Raw genomic sequence first — 21,315 nt, forward strand, 5'->3', positions numbered from 1 at the left:
ATGCTCGGACCCGCAGTAGTCCAAAGGACCAATGATATGATAAATCTAATCAGAGAATGGCTGGTAGTAGCCCAAGATGGGAACACGAAGTATGTTGATTTAACACGAAAGGACAAGGAATGGAAAATAGGGGACCTAGTAATGTTATAGGTATCCCTTGGGAAAAGGATTGATGAGGTTCGGAAAGAAAGGAAAGCTAAGTCCACAAATTGTTGGACCCTTGGATATATTAAGACGTATTGGGAAGTTAGCATATGAGCTAGCCCTAACCCCGAACATGTAGCAAGTTCATAGCGTGTTCCACGTATCAATGTTAAGGAAGTGTAATTCGGATGCCAGATAAATAGGGGCATATGAGCGCATAGGCATGCAACCCGATGTAACCTATATGGAGCAACCAGGAAGGGTTATAGAGTAAAAAGGAACAATTGCTTAGGAGAAGGGTTATCAAACTAATAAGAGTTTGATGGTAGAACCACAATGTGGGAAAATTGACTTGAGAGTTAGAAAGTGCAATGCTAAGAAAGTATCCCTATTCATTTCTATCTGATTCCGGGATGGAATCCTTTTAAGGAGGGGAGACTGTAATAACCCCAATTTTTGGGAAATTTTTGAAACCCTTATGAATAGTGTTTTTGCTGAATGAGAAAACTTTTCATGCCACACTATGTAGGGGTTCTGATAAGGATATTCTGAGATTTTATTAGTACTTTATATGGGATATAAGTGTATGTAAAGATCGTCAGAATCCAAATCCGAACACTTTGATTTTTCCCGGAAATCCACTAGATACGGAAAGAATTGAGAAAAAAGGTAACAGGATAAAAAGGATTTAAATTAAAGGATTATAATAGAGGATCATAAAAAGGAATTTAATGTATTGAGAAAGGTTAAGGGAACCTAAGTAATAAGATCCCGGGTATGATCCCTCAAACGAGAAACGAGAACGAAAGTTAAGCGAACCGTATAACAGATCATCAGTCATTAGGCAAACAATTAAAAGCTAATCAAAGGGATTAGTGGGGATGATGTCATCCAACCAATAGAAAGAGGACAAAGGAGGGGTGATGATATCACAAAGTGATGCAAACATGACATGGGAAGGAAGGAGATGTGGTGGATTTTTTAACCACACAAAATCAAGGGCAAATAGGTAATTAACTAAAACAAACACAAAAACCAAATCCACCAAGCCAAATAATTCATTCTTCATCAAAAATCAAAAAGAAAACCAAGGCATTGTCTTCATTAGCTCTCGGCTTTTTACTATTGCAAAGGGAGAGAAATTCAAAACTCAAGATCCAAGCTTCCTAAATTGGTGAGTTAATTCCCTAATCATCCTTATGCTTAGTTAGGGCTATATCATGAGTTTAAGCCATCAATTCCTTCTCAATCTTCTTCATTTAATCAATGAAGAAGACAATGAATAGTGTTTTCAAGTTTTTAACTTGAAATTTTTCTTGTTTTCCTTGAAGATCCAAGCATTCCTAAGACTTCTCAAAGCTTCTTAAGGCTTCCTAGCTACTCCCACCACTTCAAGGAAGGTATATCATCTCCAAACCCTAGATTCCTATGTATTATAAGATGATTTTGATTATTATGGTGATATTGTAGCTTAATGTTTGTGGTTTAGAGTTTGGGGTTGAAATGGTATTGAATCGGAATGGTAAATCTTGTTGTTTTGGTTAAAAGATTGTAGTATAGTTAAATTCAAGCTTAGGCATAAGTATAAATGTTGAAATTTAATTGGTTGGGGCTGTTATGATGTGATAAGGATGGATGTTGGTTGTATGTTTGATTTGAGGTTGGTTTGTGGTTGGTTTTGAATGGTTTAAAATTGGGAAATCGCGTAAACATAGCCGTCGTAACGTCCGATTTTCTTTAGACTGTTTTTGTGCATAACATTAGGACCCGAGAACCCCCTGCTAGATTTTGACCATTGCCATGTCTAGATAGCTCATGTTACGAGCTTCGTTTTGATATGTATTTCGTTCGATTCCGATGCACGGTTTAGGAGAAACGACCGTTTCAACTAACGGCGTTTCACGAACAAAACTTTTCCCCTCGCCTTACTTTGAAACATAGGTTAAAGACCTAAAAAGACTAATTGGAATAGGAATCAATTATGTAAAGTGTACTAGGCAGTTGGTAAGGCACTCGCGAAAGAATCGCTTTAAAACTCGTAAAGGTTAAATCATTAAAAATGGTGGAGCCGAGGGTACTCGAGTGACTTAAGAAAATCAGTAAGCGCAAAACAAGCATTAGAGTCTAAGTTAGTTAAAGTATAGATTTACAAGTGACTTTGGTTTAATTCCAACTTACTTGTTGTTTATAGGCTACCAGACTCGTCCCGAGCCATTCGTAACCCCCAGTCGCTTAGGCAAGTTTTCTACCCGTTATACTGTTGTTGTGATATAAATATATGTATATGCATTATCTTGTGATAGTGCATGATTGTTATTAGCAAATTTTGCGATATATTGGAGCATGCTGATATGGTATATATGCATGTCTGTTTTGTAATCTGGTTATCTATCTGTTGATTCCAATGTTTATAGTTGCATAATACCTATGCTAGAAATAAGCAAGTAGTTGCGTATACCCTTAGTATAGGGGATAAAAAGTTAACATATTTCTAAACCGGGAGTCGATGTTCCCGAGTATATTATATATATATTTATATATATATGGATATAGTTTTTAAAACTATTGATCGAATAAGGTTTATTCGATACCTTTATTTTACTTAATTGAATATTAATTTGAGTATTCATTCGAGGGCTTATGACTCAGTTTATTTTATTATTTGAATATTATTTGAATATTCATTCGAGGGCTTATGACTCAGTTTATATTATTATTGAATATTACTTGGATATTCATTTGAGGATGTATGACTCCTTTATTTCATGAATATTATTTATAGTATTCATTCGAGGTATTATGACTCCGCTTATTACTTAATAATATTCTTTATTGTATTAAAGAATAAGGTGTCGATAATCAAACTTATTTTTGATTATTCAATTAAAGAAATTACTTTCGTATAAGTATATCTTTGATTATTTGCTATTCATTCAAGTATAAGTTTTCCAACTTCTACCTCAATTATTCTCATGGGAATATTATTTAAATAATAATATTCAGATATTTCTTTCATATCGGGACTGATTTATTTTAATAAATCAGTATTACTCCAAACATTCTTAAAAATGTTTTCGAGTCTTCAAAATAATTTTTAAAAGTTAGAGCGGATCCCAAAAACTCAATTTTTATATTTAAGATCTTCCTTTCAAAGGGGATTTAAATATTCGCTCAAAACCTGGGGAATCCGGCTCAGTGGTGTATTTTATATTCGCAACGAGGTTGCTGTTTTGGGTAAATGAATTGATTACGTACCCAACGTTCGGGAAGTAAGTCCATCAATCGAGTCTGCATAAGCAACATGGGCTCAGTGGGCGTCCATGATAGTGTAAGTGGCTCAGTGGGAGTCCATCAAATGCATAAGTGGCTGAGTGGCAGTCCAACATAAGGTCCTATTGCGACCAGGGTGATGACCAGTGGGGAATTCGTCCATCTACTAGTAGAAAAGGTTACCTATTGGTATCTTTATCAGCAAGATATCAGGTTTATGTCAAAATTCTTTCCTTTCCAAATTTATTGGATATTGCAATTCTGTTCATACTTTACATGACAGAGATTTTCAGGAAACGTATGTATATATATATAGGTGTATATATATATATCGGGACTTAATGAAGTATATTATAACTTCATTTCCTTTAATAATATTTCAAAGATTGAATCTATTCAAGTCTTATCTTGTAGTCTCATCAGTGTGATGAACTTTTGAAACTAATTATAACTTGAACGGTGGTAGTTCAAGTAGTATTTGGAAAAGATATAAGTATATTGGAGTATCTTGTAACTTCATCTTTTAAACTTATATCTAGTAAATGATTATCTTATGCATGACAAAGATTTTCAGAAAAACGTTGAGACAAGGTTAGATATATGAGATCACCTTGCAACGATATTTTTATACAGTTATACACTGGAACTCTGTGTGTATTATGCATGGAAGAGGACTTCCCATATTTTGAAAAGTATACATGTATATATATATACTGAATATTTTGCGACTTCATCGCAGTAAGATATCAAACTTGGTTCATTTCTTTTGACCAAGACTTTCATGAGTACTATGAGAAGGCTCATATATTGTTAATCATTATACATATTATTTTGGTGGGCTTGCTGCTCACCCTTGCTTTCTTCTTTTATCACACAACATCAGATAGACAAGATGAACAGGACCAAGCTCCCAATTCGCGAGCGGATAGGAAGCGTTCCGCAGCTTCCTATAGGCATTGAAGTCACTGTAGCTGAGGTAGGGAACTACCAATAGACTAGGCTTCAACTTTTGATGTACCAGATTTATGTATATTTATGAATTGTAATAATGGCAAAGAAAATGTAAATTTATTCAGAAAACCTTTTAAGGTGTATTGGCAGATAATTGTGGAATAAAATGACTTGTGATTATTTTTTTTGATGTTCATCTCTGAGACTATAACGTGTGGTGTGTGTGTTTATTGTGGGGTCACAGTACAGAGTAGTTGAGTAATTATTAAGATTGGGTGTTATTAAGGGAAGTGGAACTCGTGACAACCCGGATCCCCGACCCCGGATCTGGGGGTGTTACAATAACTATGTTGACCAATTTTCAATATCATAACAATGCCACCCCATAGAAGAAGAACCAGGGCACAACCCGCAGAATCTGTTAACCAACAACGGAGTGAACCTGACCCTATAGTAAATGAGGAAAGTGAAGAAGACCTAGACTATAATGAATATGATGAGGAATAATACGTAGAAGAAGAGGCTGAGGATACCCATCAGGGAGGGAACCCCATGAATGAATTTATCGAACTGATTAAGAGCAAATCTGAACCAACAGCCTATTCCACCACAACCACATGCTACCCAACAGACTGCAGCTACTGCCTTTAGGGCCTTCAAATCTCTCAAACCCCCAGAGTTTCTAGGATCGGCCGACCCCATTGAAGCACGGGCTTGGCTCAAAGAAATAGAAAAGTCTTTGGAGATACTAGGTGTTGAGGAACGACACAAGACTATTTTCGCTTCTTACATGCTGAAAGGAGAAGCTAACTACTGGTGGGAGTCCAAACGAAACCTAGAGACTGATGCTGTGATCCTATAGGATAGATTTACCCGACTGTTCTTAGACAAGTATTTCCCTAGGTTTATGGAGAGCCAGATGGAGATTAAGTTTCTGGAGTTGAAACAGGATAAAATGACTATAGCAGAATATGAGGCCAAATTTACTGAGTTGTCGAGATTTGTGCCTGAGTTTGTGAATACCGAAGAAAAGAAAGCGCGAAGGTTTTAGCTTGGTCTGAAATAGTGGATACAAAACTGAGTGGCAGTGTTAGAGCTGACAGACTATGCCACCTTAGTATAGAAAGCCTCGATTGTTGAAGCTGACAGTGAGCAGAGTGTGAAGGAAAAGGAAAATAGAAAGAGGAAGATAGGAAGCCAAGGAATAGGAACCGGGAATAGGAGCCTTCCGGGCAGGTTCGTTAGGGGAGCGGTGTACCAACCTGCACGAGGCCCCGGATTCAGAAAGGCCCCGAGTGAGAGTGTTGGCCAGGGCGGCGGACAATCTAGGGCCACATTTCATAGCCAACCCCGTGCCCCAATACTAGAGTGCCAGACCTGTAAGAGAAGACACCTTGGGATATGTAATCAGGCAAGAGCCCCTCTGAAATGTTACAAGTGCGACCAACCCGGACATCTTGCCAACAATTGTCCCCAATATAGCAAGACATGTTTCCAGTGTGGGAAAGTAGGACATATGAGGAAGGATTGACCGATAATGAAGCCCCCAGTCTCAAGTATAAGCAGAGCTGCATCCAACCGACCCCCAGCTGCTAGGACCTTCAACATGACTGTTTAAGATGCTGTCCGAAACACGGACGTGATAACAGGTACACTTTTGTTAAATTCCGAACATACAAATGTCCTATTTGATTCTGGAGCAACCAAATCTTTTATATCTCAAGATTTTGCTAAAAATTTAAAACTTAATGCCATACCCTTACGTGAGATATTACGAGTGGAAATAGAAAACAAAGAAATAATTCCTGTAAATCAAGTACACCCTAAGTGCAAGTTGAAGTTAGAAGGGAGGATCTTCGAGGTTGACCTAATCCCATTTACGTTAGAAGAATTTGATGTAATATTAGAAATGGATTGGTTATCCAGTAACAGAGCGCAAATAGATTGTGAACGGAAGAGAGTGAAGATAAGAGTGCAAAATGAAAAAGAAGTAGTGTTTAAAGGTCAACGACAGAACCAAAAATTTCTAACCATGCTACAGGCAAAAAGATTGTTAAGGAAAGGTAACGAGGCTTATTTGGCTTATGTGATAGATACCAAGAAGGAAGTACCAAATATACAGGACATACCCGCAGTAAACGAATTCGAGGATGTATTTCTAGATAACTTACCAGGATTACCACCTGATCGAGAAATAAAGTTCACTATAGAATTAGCACCAGAAACGGCACTAGTATCCAAGGCCCCAAATAGGCTAGTCCCAGTTGAGATAGAGGAACTAGCTTCTCAACTGCAAGAGTTACTAGATAATGGAATGATAAGACCCAGTGTGTCGCCATGGGGAGTGCTAGTACTGTTCATAAAGAAAAAGGACGAAAGTATGAGATTATGCATAGACTATCGAGAGCTGAATAAGCTGACTATAAAGAATATGTACCCTCTCCCCAGGATTCATGACCTATTCCACCAACTCAAGGGAGCTGTACATTTTTCCAAAATAGATTTAAGAACAGGATATCACCAGTTGAAAATCAAACCGGAAGATATACCGAAGACTGATTTTCGCACTAGGTATGGACACTATGAGTTCTTAATTATGTCGTTTGGGTTAACCAATGCACCCGCAGCCTTTATGGATTTGATTAACAGAGTGTTCAAAAAGTACCTGGATATATGTGTGATAGTTTTTATCGATAATATTCAAATCTACTCAAAGACAGAGCAAGAACACGCAGAACATTTGAGGATAGTCTTAGAAATCTTAAGGAATGAGAAATTGTATGCCAAGTTCTCGAAGTGCGAGTTTTGGTTGAGAGAAGTTCAGTTTTTAGGACATGTGGTGAGTAGCAAAGGAGTTTTAGTTGACCTTGCCAAAATAGAGGCGGTATCCAATTGGGAAAGACCAACTACCCCAACAGAGGTTAGGAATTTTATGGGTTTAGCATGATATTACCGAAGATTCATGCAAGATTTTGCTAAGATAGCCGGTCCACTAACTAGACTTACCCGGAAGACAGAAAAGTTTGTATGGACAGAGAAATGTGAGAATAGTTTTCAAGAACTGAAAAGGAGGCTGGTGTCAGCACCAGTGCTCGCTCTTCCCGATGCAAAGGGAGAGTTTATGATATACAACGACGCATCGCTTAGAGGATCAGGATATGTACTGATGCAGCATGGTAAAGTTATAGCGTATGCCTCTCGACAATTGAAGGAATATGAGAGCAGATACCCGACGCACGATCTAGAATTAGCAGCCAAAGTGTTTGGCCTGAAAATTTGGAGACACTACCTATACGGTGAGAAATGCGAGATCTACACTGACCATAAAAGCCTCAAGTATATTTTCACTCAGAAGGAACTGAACATGAGAAAGAGGAGATGGTTAGAGTTGATAAAAGACTACGACTGTGACATTTTGTATCACCTAGGTAAAGCCAATATGGTGGCTGACGCCCATAGTAGGAAGGAAAGACTCAAGATGATAATGACATCGGAGGAGTTGATTAAGGAATTTGAGAAGATGGAAATTGACATAAGAATGACCGGTAAGGGAACGAAAGGATTATTTGAGATTAAGCTAGTACCAGAGCTAACTGAAAAGATACGAGTATGTCAGGAAAAGAAGATGAGTGAGGAAAGAGGAACATTGACCGGTGAAGAAGTGAGATGCGAGAAGGATGAGAAAGGGATCATGAGGTATGCGTCCCGAATTTGGATTCCAAATGTGCAAGAGTTAAAGGATGAGCTGCTGCACGAAGGGCACAGCTCTAGATATTCAATCCACCCAGGAAGTACAAAAATATACCGTGACCTTAAGGAATATTATTGGTGGCCTAACATGAAGAGAGAAGTAGCAGAGTGGGTCAGCAAGTGCTTGACATGCCAGAGAGTGAAGGGTGAACATCAGCGACCTAGTGGACTATTACGACCCCTAGAGATTCCGGAATGGAAATAGGAGCATATAGCCATGGATTTTGTGACAGGCTTACCAAGAACAAAGACCAATCGCGATGCCATATGGGTTATCATAGATAGATTCACCAAGTTCGCACACTTCATACCAATCAACAAAAGATACACTGTAGACAAGTTGGTGGATATTTACTTAAAGGAAATAGTAGTTAGACACGGCGTTCCGGTAGCCATAGTGTCAGATAGAGACCCGAGGTTTAATTCCTGATTTTGGAGAAGCTTCCAGGAATGCGTAGGCACCAGACTAAACATGAGTACCGCTTACCACCCCCAGACTGATGGACAAAGCGAAAGGACTATTCGGACCCTAGAAGATATGCTACGAGTATGTTCCATTGATTTCAAGGGAAATTGGGATGACCACTTACCCCTGATCGAATTTGCTTACAACAATAGCCATCACGCTAGCATAAGAATGCCCCCATATGAAGCTCTTTACGGAAGGAGATGTCGCTCTCCCATGTGTTGATATGAAGTTGGAGAACACAAGATATTAGGACCAGAGTTAGTCCAACAGACCAGGGAAATGGTAGGACTCATAAGGAAAATATTGGTAGCAGCCCAGGACAGATAAAAGAAGTACGCCGACCAGACCAGGAAGGACAGGGAATATGCAGTAGAAGATTCGGTGCTATTGAAGGTATCTCCGTGGAAAGGAGTGATGAGATTTGGAAAGAAAGGGAAGCTGAGTCCCAGATTCATAGGACCCTTTGAAATTTTGAGGAGAATAGGATCTCTAGCTTACGTGCTCGCCTTGCCTCCTAATTTGCAACAAGTGCACAACGCGTTCCACGTGTCCATGTTAAGGAAGTACCATGCAGATGCACGACATGTAATAGAATACGAGCAGGTAGATTTATAACCAGACCTGACCTACATCGAGCAACCAGTAAGGAGAATGGACCAAAAAGAACAAGTGCTGAGGAACAAGATTGTGAAGCTGGTTAGGATCTTATGGAGAAATCAAAATGTTTAGGAATCAACTTGGGAACTTAAAGACGCAATGAGGAATAGATATCCCCACTTATTTTCTACTTGATTCCGGGACAGAATCCTTGTTAGAAGGGAAGACTTTAATAACTCGAATTTTTGAGACCTTGTAAAATGTTTAATGAATAGTAACCCTGACGGACGGGAAAAACTTTTGAGCCCACACTATGTAGTGCATGAGAAAATGAGTTTCAGAGTTGATATTACGATTATACGTACTAAATGAGTGTATATAAACGTTATTAGTTTTCGAAGAAAACGAACTTTGAAAAACGACCGTATTTACGACTCATCGAGGATTATGGGAATCACAATATAATTACGAGATTAAAACCCTACGGATTTATATTTAAGTAGGATAATTAAAAATATAAGGAATGAATATGAAAGGAATTACGTCGCGAACCATTTACGAGTAAGTATTACGAAAAGGTTTAAGCAACCGAACGAACGCGTAAACGATTAAATAAACGTAATGCACTAACTAAACCATGGTAAGAAAGTAACCATGGTTACTTCATCAAATAGTGAGCTAACCATAGGATGATCAAGCTAGCTAGCAAAATAGTGTGCTAAGGACGCTAACCATGTAGTTTAGCTTGTAACCTAACAAGCTATTAAGATTTGTCCCCAAGATTTGCTACAAAGAATAAACCTAGAATGCTATACTAGGAAGAATAAATATCAAGGAAAGATATCACCCCATCTTCCTAGAAGCAACCTAGCAAATCAACCAAGCTAATCAACCAAGAGAAGTATAAATACCCCCCTTGATGCTTCCATTCGGCTATTGATGAAAAAGAAGGGGAATTCAAATTCAAAACTCAAAGTTCTAGCTCTTGTTAAATTCTCCCATTAATTCTCAAGCCTCCTAGAAATTAAACTAAGGTAAGAAAATTCTTTCATCTCTTTTTATCAAGGTTTGATGGGTGAAATAAAATCAAGAAACTCACTAGTGAATAGTATGAATAGTAAACTCTCTTTGGTTTCTTGATTTCAATGGTGGTTTTAGGTTCCAAAAATCATACCAAACACTTCCAAGACTCCAAAATCCTCAAGAACACATCTCAAGCTTTCAATAAAGGTAAAAATATTTGGCCCAACTTTATTTAAGATTCATTTTTAAGATCCATTTAGTATGTGGTAGTGAACCTAGTTTAATGAGTGGTATTGATGAAATCTTGGTGTTTAAGATAAGTAGATTTAAGGTTGATTGTTGTTGCCTCAATAACATGATGTTCTTGAGAAGAGTTTGTGTGTTGATTATGGAATGATCATTGTTGGTGGTTGTGTTAAGAGTTAGGGCGTAAACGAAACCCCGATCGTAAACGTAACTTCGTTAAAACCAACAAATCGTAACTTTAAGTTTCTGCAGAAAGTCCCGAAGTTTTAAACTATAGTTTCTTGAAAAATAACCCTTTTTTAGGATAGAAAATTTTATAAGGATCGTTTAGGCGCTTGAATCGCTTGATTTCGATTTACGGATCAAAAGTTATGGCCGTTTTACTAAAAGTGATTTGCGCGATGAAAACTGCTACAAATCACGAATTTTGAAAATACAAAAGATCGACTTGAAAGTGTTCATAAATCATGAAAATTTTACAGAGAGTAACATATTGAGTTTCCTAACTGTCATAAAAATTTCAAGTGAAAATAATGAATTTTAAATTTTATAAAAATGTCGGAGCCGAGACCGCGCGAGTAGAAACCGTAAGAATCCATAAGCGGAGCCGACGGCGATAATAAGAATGAACCTAAAATACTTAGAAAAATGAAGCGACCACGATGTGAATAAGGACTTAAAAGGATAATAAGGGTAATATAAGCTGAGAGGGTGCATAATAAATAGAGCATGAGTGCGAGTTCCCGTAAATTAGAACGGAACCTAACGAAATGAAATATGTTTATGGTTATAGATTTCCTAGCGGAACCTAGAGCATCCTCCACCTCGAGATACCCAGGAAAGTTTACGAAACCAACTCCATTTTACTGTTGTGTTGTGAAAGGATTGTTTTACTATCATTGCATAAATACCATGCTTGCCATGATACATAGTTGTTGAATTTTCGCATAATGTAGCGATGTTGTACGATAAGTATATATCGTGAAATGTTTATTTCACTTTAAGCATGACATATTATATGAGACCGAGTGTCGGTCGGGATTTAAGATAAAACCCAGGAATCATTCCGGTAATATTATAGGACGGTTATAAGTCCATAGTAGTACGTTTTAAAAGGGACTCAACGTCCACTTACGAAAAATTAAAACCCCTCGAACTTTTATTAAAACGATTTCCCAACGATCATATTCCCTCAACTATATTTTATTGATTCGAATAATAAATAATATATACTTATTCTTTTATCATGGGCATAGTATACCCCATCAATTATTTATTTCAAACCTGATTAATCATGAAAGATTATTAATTACGTAAACATAAACTAATTGAGGAATATTATTTTAAATACTCTTTTGAAGAGTAAACTCATTCGAGGTTTAATTATTTATCGATTATCATTTAATTATTTATTATTTAATTAAAGAGTTTATTTTGATTTAAAATCATAGATCCTGATTTAAAACATACTTTCTGATTTCGAGAAATCATCCGAGTAATTTCAGATCGTCGGAGAATATTATCCCGACTTATTTAATATTTTGAATATAGTTCAAGGAGAAACTTTTCCCCCTTATTTAATTATCTGTTGACAACGGTCAACTCACATCCTTAGTACTTCCTCCGAAAATTTCGGAAGTACATATATATATATATATATACAGTAAAGCTATGCCTATCAACAAGCAAAATACTTGGAGAAACTTCGATGTGGTTCGAGTTCTTGAGATATGATAGGATTTCCTAAAGGACAAGGGTGGGGTAGGATCCAAGTACTTCGTGTATTGGATAGACTACTAGTACCGTAGGAGACGGTACAATATATACCTATGGACCTGCAAAGTGTGTGTATACCCGAAATGAGGACACATAGCCTGTATGCGGCAAGGGTGATAACCGAGATGTGAAGATGTCGTCTTTCTACTAGTAGAAAAGGTTACTTTTATCGCAGTATGACTGATCATCGTATGCGGTGGCTCCAACGAATGTCCTAATTCTTCCAATTGGAATTGAGATGCAATACCGTAACCCAAGCCTAGGTGATGGGATTACTATTAAGGTATTCGCAGGATATTAAAATCCCTTAAAAAATTGTTTTCATAAGAAGGTGTGTATCACCAAGGAAAACTATTTTCGAATAAAACATAATTATCATATATGATGTTATCATACAGTCATTTTTATACTGTATATTATTATGTTGGGCATTATAGCTCACACTTGTTTTCTTAAATTGACACAACACAACAGTGAATCAAGATGCCTGCCATGAGAACCACAGCCAGGAAACGGGTAGGAAATGACCAGCTGTTCTGTAGATTGTTTGGTGTTGTACCACAGGTAGTCAGAATAAGCTGGATTAGTTTTTAGTTGTTTATAGTTCAGCTTATTTATAAGTATGACTTATGTAAGGTAAGAAACAAGAAACGTATATTTGGTCGGCGGACTAGCCTTACCTAAAGGTCACTCCCTGATAAGATTAATTACTTTTGGGTTGTAATAAATATCACTTGATGGTTGACAATTACTCTAGTTATGATGGTTCATTTCCAAGATAATAACCTGTAAGTGTGTGTGTGTGTGATAAGTGTGGGGTCGTGAAGCGTGAGTATTTATATACTGTAGTCTGAGTTGTGTGAGTTTAGATGGCGTGGCCTCCGAGACTCCTGACCCGGGTTTTGGGGCGCCACAATATGTATCAATATATATATGTGGTGTCTAGACGTTAATTTTGAATCTTTGATTTGTGCCATGGTTTGTGAAAATATCGAATAAGAACTTAGGACCGTAGTCACCGGATTATAGTGACAGTTTTCTGAAAATTTAGGAACGTTATCACCGGGTTGTAGTGGTCGTGGCATGAATTATTGATTTTGAATTATTATTGATTATGTGTTATGTGTATTGTATGTATCGAATAAGAACAAACATGTGTATCGAAATTTTTTATTTCATACATCAAATCGTATAGATTATCATATATTGTTATATGTGTAGATGTTACTTGGCCTACTAGTTGGATAACATTGGAATTCGAGGACCTTATAATTGAAGTAGATTGACTTTTGGACTCCCCTTTTAGTTGTGCTATCGTAATAGTACCTTTGTAATAGAATTTTGATTTAATAAATTGAGTTTTATATCACATTCTATTTAAATCTAATAGTCCGGAAGTGCGGGCCATTACAGTTGGTATCAAGAGCAGGCTGCCCTTCGAAGTGTATTAGGTATGTGACTAGCACATTCCCGGGATTCAATCTTGTGGACCATAGTTATGTTTGACCTATAGAATATTAGAGGGAGTAGACGTATAGAATTGTTGTGAATTTGGGGACCGAATTTTTTTTAAGGAGGGTAGTATGTAATATCCCGTAATTTTTATAATTTGATTAATAATATAATAATAGAAAAAGGGATTAAAATTAGATTATGACTAGGATTTAAAATTGAATTAGACTAATGGGCCTAAAATTTGGATCATATTTTAATATGGATAACTTGTAGGTTAAGATATAAGGTTTTTTTATTATTATAAATACACCAAATTCGTGTTCCTCATCTTTTGTATTAAAATTCGTAGGTTTTTTATACATAAAAATCAGCAATCTTGTAAAATTTGAAAAAAATTAATTGTAAGTCAGAATTTAGTGATCCTAGACTTTTCAGAAATTTATTTTCGTTCTCTACAACTTTCATGTTTCGTGTTTTAAAGAAAACATAGTTTAGAGGGTCAAAAGGCTAAATTCAGATCTGGTCAGGTTTTGAGGTAAGTTTTCGATCGATCTTGCTACTGTTTTCAAAATTATGTGTTACATTTATATATCAGATTATCAAAACTTTGTCTAAGTGATGATATATTTGAAATTATTATTTGTAATAGAATATGTATCGATGTATATATGTGGTGTCTAGAAGATAACTTTGAATATTTGATTTATGCCATGGTTTATGAAAATATCGAATAAGAACTTAGGACTGTAGTCACCGGATTGTAGCGACAGTTTTCTAAAAATTTAGCACCGTTATCACCGGGTTATAGTGGTCGTGGCATGAGTTATTGATTTTGAATTATTGTTGTTTATGTGTTATCTGTATTGTGTGTATCAAATAAGAATAAGAATGTGTATCAAAATTTTTTGTTTCGTATATCAAATCGTATAGATTATCGTATATTGTTATATGTGTAGATGTTACTTGGCCTACTTGTTGGATAGAATTAGAATTCGAGGGCCTTAGGATTGGAGTAGATGACTTTTGGACTTCCGCTTTTAGCTGCACTTTCGTAATAGTACTTTGTAATAGAATTTTGGTTTAATAAATTAAGTTTTATATGACATTATGTTTAGATTTAATAGTCTGGAAGTGCGGACTGTTACACAGTTGGTTTGGCTTAGAGATGTTTACTGTATCACTCAACTCACATGTTTTGTTGTTCTAACTAGTTTCTTTGTAATCTGATTACTTATGTTTTAAAGGTTCAAAATAGAAGGTGGTTAATAACTTGTACGATGCCTTAATGCACTCTTTTAAGGTCAAGTTATTTGCTTCTGGAAACATAGGTGATAATGTACATGTCTAGACCCTTTTCATCTTTCATCAAACTAATCAGCTGCACATGGTTATCCACTGTTGACTAGCAAAGATTATTAGCTTCAAGATTTTTAGAGGGGTAGTCTCATTTCCTTGTTATTGGTGTAAAGATAAGATTCAAAGTCTAACAGAATCAGTTCAACAATGAGGAAAACAGATAATCATGAATAGATTCATAAAACAACATGTAGACAATCATAAGCTTTATTCATAAAGAACAATTTACAATAAAAAGTTCTTTTAAATAAACATTTCCCATTCTAGTCAACCATCATATCTAGAGATCTAGATTCTACAGTTGGAAGAGAAGGAAGCACCACCTTGATTACCACCGCCATTGCCATTCTTTCGAGGGTTGGCACGAGCAGCAGTAAAGGCAGCAGTAGCAACCTCACGGGCTCTCTTTTCACCAGTTGCTGCCTGAATACAGGCCATGTTAGTAGGTTTTACTTCTTCCATGGTAGGTCCACTGAATATTATTCCCTCAATTACAACCTTGTTGATGTCGTGAAGGAAACTGTTTGACATTTTGAAGAGAAGTAGAGGTTGAGAGTTGAGGATGAAAGAAAAGTAATGGTCCATCAGGATTTTGTTAGCAATAGTTGCTTACTTTGACTATGAGATTTGGCAAATGGATGTCAAAACCTGTTTCTTATGGGAGCCTTGAAGAGGATGTATTTATGATACAACCTGAGGGTTTTGTCAATACAAAGTTTGCTAAGATGGTTTGTAAGTTGTTTCTATGTATTTATAAATTGAAGCAAGCCTCAAGAAGAATGAATATTCATTTTAATGAAACGGTCAAATAGTTTGGCTTTATTCAAAACGAAGATGAACCGTGTGTTTACAAGAAGGTTAGTGAGAGCCATGTGATATTCCTAGTATTATATGTAGATGACATATAACAGATATGGAATGACATAGCTTCTCTACAGGCTGTTAAGACTTAGTTGAGAAATAATTTCTCGATGAAAGACTTAGGCAATGCTACGTATATATTAGGGATCAAGATCTATAGAGATAGATTGAAGAGATAAATCGACCTAGTCAGAGTACATGCATTGATAAAATATTGCATCATTTTAGGATTCAAGAGACAAAGAAAGGATAAGTTTCAATGTCTCATGTGATAGTGATCTCAAAAGGTAATTGCCCTCTAAATCATTATATAATAAGGGCCATTTGAGAAAGTTCCATATGCGTCAGCAATTGGATCTATAATGTGTACAATGATATGTATTTATCATGATATTTCGTATGCTTTGAGCATGATGAGTAGATACCAGTCTAATCAAGGTGAGGGTCACTGGATAATTGTCAAGAATATTCTTAAGTACTTAAATAGGAGTAAAGATTTATTTTTGATGTATGGAGAAGATAAGGAACTGCTTGTAAAGGGTTACACTGATACTATTTACTGAACCTAATTTCTGGATAGACAAGGATGATTATGTGCCTATGTCTGGTTTGTGTTAAGTCTAAATATAATTAATGTTAGCTTGAATAGTTCACAGCAAGAACATTGATGATTCTATGGAAGCTGAATATATTAATGATTTCAAAACAACCAAGGAGACTATTTAGGCATGTCCTTAAGAGATATCACCTTATTAATGAGATTAATGAACAAGGAGATATAAATGTAAAATGTATAGTAATGATAGTGTTACAGACCCACTGACTAAGGCTTTGTCGCAGCAGAAGCACGATGTTCATACTAGTTCCATGAGTATTAGATACATGGGTGATTGGCTCTAGTGCAAGTGGGAGATTGTTAGTGTTTGTGCCCTAGAGACAACACTATGATGTTTTAGTTTAAGACATTTGGATTATTAATGTTTATGTTCTATCGATTATTCCCTTTATAATTTATTAATTCTTAATTTACTGCGTTATAATTGTTAGATTAATAAATATCCTTGGAATATGATATGCAATTCTATATCTCGAAGTACGTGACTTAGAAATGATATTTTGAGAATAGTATCAAGATTCCTAAAGGTCCCTAGTCAAGTATTTTTATTAAGAGACAATAATAATGCATTAAGACTGGTGTGTTTGTTGAGTGATGATCACATCTCATTGATCATTGGTATAGTGATACTAAAGTCAAAAACACAGGCATATGTATATGTACATGGTGCTGGACAGACCCAATATGAGATTCTACATGTATGTTGTGTCATAAGTAATTCTCACTGTGATAATGATGTAATGGTCCTTAGACTTGAAACATTATATTTTTATATGAGAATTAATGTACTTTGATTATATTAAAAGTTACCTTTGATCAGGTAATGATAAAAGTGTATTTCGGGTATATTATGAATCGTATGAGAAATATGAATGATCTAGAAATGATTTAACACTTTTAATTTTAGGAGTGATATTATTGGCCTCTTGTGTGAGCTAGACTATGAAATGCGTGGCCACGCTCAAATGTTGATTTGATATGATAGTCTACTCATTGATCAAGGAAATCTGGATTAAACATTGATGAGGATGACACATTACATGCCTCTATTTATTTCTATAATATGTGGTTAGAGGGATTATATTACATTGTACATTATTCACGAAAGGTTTAATCGATCACCAATTTAATTATTATTACTTGGGTAGCAATGATGTATTACTAGATGCCGCTCATTATTTACAATTTTAAATTAGATTTAAAATTCGTTGCCAACGTAATAATAACCTATATGGTCACACACAAAGAATGCTTGAAGGATTATTTAATTTAAATTGGATTTAAATTAAATTAAAGTAATTTGAATTATTCATAATATTAATTAAATTTAACTTAATTACTTAGATAAATAATGACATTCGAATTTACTAATATTAATTATGGAATTTATTTGTTAAATAATTAAGTGAGACCTAATTATAATACAAATAGGAATTTTGAATTAATAATAACTTCTAATTAGTTAAGAGTTATAATTTGTTTTTCTACTCTCTATATAATATCTCTTGTGGCTGATTTTGGGTGCAAGTCTTTAATTAAAACCCTAGCCACCAAGAGAGAAGATGGAGAGAGGAAGAAGAAACGAGTTTGTGCTAGTACACATCCAATCCTTGAGTTCAAACATTCGTGTGGATACCGATAGAACGTAGATCGCGCGAGCGGGATGCGTGGTGAATGAACAATCTTAGGATCTCCATTAGTCAACCAATTTGTAAAGCTTCTTAAGATAAAAAATTTGATCTACGAATTATATATCTATTTTTCGCATGGATCCTGTGGTGGGTTTCAAAAATTCTAATTTTTTACATTTTTAATTACTGTTTTCGTTGCGTTTATGTGCTTGAACCCTTCTTATACTATCTGGAAAGTTAAGATGGCTATCTGTCTAGAAGCAACAGATCTGAACAGGATTTATGACGGTCCTCATAGGCCCATGAAACTGGTTGTTGCAGTTCCCGGTCGAGAGGAAAAAATGGTTGATAAGGATAAAAATGACTATACTCGTGAGGAACTTTCATCTATTATGAAAGATGCAAGAGTCAGACATCTTTGCATAGCAATCTAGATAGTGTGATGTTGTTGAGTGGCATTTATGACACTTTATAACGCTCCGTAAAGCTTTGAATTGATGTTTTGTACTCAAGTTGGTGTTTTTAATGTGTTTTGTAGTGTTTTTGCATTTCAGGCATTTTTCAGGAATACAGGTGAATTAGCATTGTTTTGATGCTAATATGGTGTTAGGATGATGTCTAGATTTCTTTAGTTAATTCGATGCCTTAGTGTGTGGTGATTGTATGATAACCTAGTATTGGTTGCGCTTATTCATCTTATGAGTGTCGCGAACTTATAAGATAGTGTGTTTATCTTTAATGAAGCGAAAGTGAATTTAAGGGTTTAGAACTTGCCATGCTAGCATGGGTTCATGTATTTGTTATGCATAATTCGTAGGTAATTTTAACCATCTTACTTGCCTTATGTAATCACGATAGATAACTTGTGCATTCAACCGTTATGTTGTCAAATTTTATAGACATATAGGGTCTCAATATAATTGGTGTATATTCAGCTTCTATCTCTTTTGTGGATGATTGGTAGTATGGTATTCGTACAATGAAAGTTGACGTTTACTAGTTTCGTGTTATCTGATTAGTGTCATCACCATTACATGCTAAGGTTAAGAATGAAAAGGCTATTTAATGAAGTATTTAATGAAGTTAGAATCCCATGTTTATGTCATATATTATTCAACTCTTCTTAATCTCCTAGTTTATGTTCTTTAGTATAATCTCTTAGTTAATCTTAGTATAAACAACCTGAAATTGTTATTCGTCTCAGCATTGGATAATAACCATACTAGTGTTGCATAAATACATTGATTGAAATTAACCTAAACCTATCCCTATGGGAACGAACTAAAATTTATTCTATATTACTTACGATCGCGTAGACTTGCGTGAATATTAGCGCATGTTCTAGCCTTAACAAGTTTTTGGAGCCACTGCCGGGGACTTCGGTGTTAATTTTTAGTTTATGTGTTTGTCAACATTGGTCGTTAAAGTTCAGTGACTCGGACATTGTTACTTACTAAATTCCTTGTCGTGTTTCAGGTACTCCAGTGAGCATGTATGCATACGTGTTCTCGGTCTTGTAAGAGAACACTGGATCAAGCTGAGGAAGAAGTTGTAGTAGCTAAGGAAGTTTTCGAGGAAGTTTTTGTCGAGGAGAAAGTAGAAGAAGAAGCACTTATTGCAATGGGAGAACCAGAAGCAAATCCAAAGGCTTTGATGGACTACTCTTAACCGAAGATCAATGATATTTAATCTAGCATTGTTCGACTAGCCATCTGGGCTAATACCTTTGAGATCAAGTCGAGCACGATTCAGATGATACAGAACTCAGTTCAGTTTGGGGGTTCTCCGACAGGAGACCTCAACATGCACATCAGAAATTTCATCAAGATTTGCGACGCTTTCAAGTTCAATGGAGTTTCTAAAGATACTATTAAGTTAAGGCTTTTCCCATTCTCTCTGCGGGATACAGCTAAGTGCTCGTTACATTCTCTACCACCAGGGTCTATAACCAAATGGGAGGATCTTCCTCAAAAGTTCTTAACTAAATTCTTTCCTATGACGAAGACTGCTGCAATCAGAAATGCACTTACTCAATTTGCTCAGCAATCTGGAGAATCTTTATGTGAGGCTTGGGATCGTTATAAGGAGATGCTTAGGAAGTGCCCTCATCATGGGATGCCTAACTGGATGATCATTAACTGTTTCAATAATGGATTGGGTGTTATTTCTAGACCCATGCTTGATGCAACATCAGGAGGAGCCTTGTGGGCTAAAAGCTGTGATGAAGTTTATGAATTGATTGGACTGATGGCTGCAAATGAATACCAGAATCCTACTCAGAGACTATCTCAGGGCAAGGTAGCAAGAATTCTGGAGCTAGATACAACTACTGCTATAACTGCTCAACTTAAGGGCTTGACGATGAAGGTGGATTCTTTGGCTAATTATGGAGTTAATCAGATCACTAGTGTCTGTGAGCTTTGTGCTGGTGCCCATGAGACGGAGCAGTGTGCTATTTCTAGTGAATCAGCTTAGTTCGTGAGCAACTTTCAGAGGTCACAGCAACCTGTGCCAACCACCTATCATCCTAACAATTCTAATCATCCTAACTTTAGCTGGAGCAACACTCAGAATGTGGTTCAGCAGCCATATCAGCAGTATCCAGCAAAGCAGTACAACCTTCCTGGTTTTCAGCAACCGCAATATGCACCAAGACAACAACTCCAGCTGTAACAGTCTAATGAAAAATCTGAATTGGAGGAGTTGAGGCTCATGTGCAAAAGTCAAGCGGCATCTATCAAGACCTTGGAAAATCAAATTGGGAAAATTGCCAATGCCTTGCTAAATCGTCAACCTGGTACACTCCCTAGTGACACTGAAGTGCCAGGCAAGAGAGAAGCTAAGGAGCAGGTAAAGGCAATTACATTGAGATCTAGAAGGTTGCAAATCCCGAACACTCTTAAGTTTCAGATAAAGATGCTGTAGCTGAAGAAGAAGTGTAGAAGGAAGCAGAAGTGGAACCATGGAAGATTACTGTTGAACACACTCCTCCTGAGGGTAATACCGGGGGGAAACATATCTATTCTCCACCTTCCTTTCCTAAGAGGCTCCAGAAGAAAAAGCTGGATAAACAGTTTGAGAGGTTTCTGAAGGTGTTCAAGAAACTTTATATCAACATACCTTTCGCTGAAGCTCTTGAACAAATTCCTAGTTATGTGAAGTTTATGAAA

The 21,315-nt window shown here is 36.3% G+C and overlaps 1 non-coding gene across 1 annotated transcript; it reads right to left on the bottom strand.

Moving 5' to 3' along the window:
- Window positions 1-20,155: 20,155 nt before the first annotated feature.
- LOC141709907 (small nucleolar RNA R71) lies at window positions 20,156-20,262 on the bottom strand. Its single transcript, XR_012570461.1, has one exon. It is a non-coding gene; the product is annotated as a small nucleolar RNA R71 (small nucleolar RNA).
- Between the last annotated feature and the right edge of the window lie 1,053 nt (window positions 20,263-21,315).

This window comes from Apium graveolens, chromosome 2 (assembly GCF_009905375.1).
Source record: "Apium graveolens cultivar Ventura chromosome 2, ASM990537v1, whole genome shotgun sequence".
NCBI classification, from domain to species: domain Eukaryota; kingdom Viridiplantae; phylum Streptophyta; class Magnoliopsida; order Apiales; family Apiaceae; genus Apium; species Apium graveolens.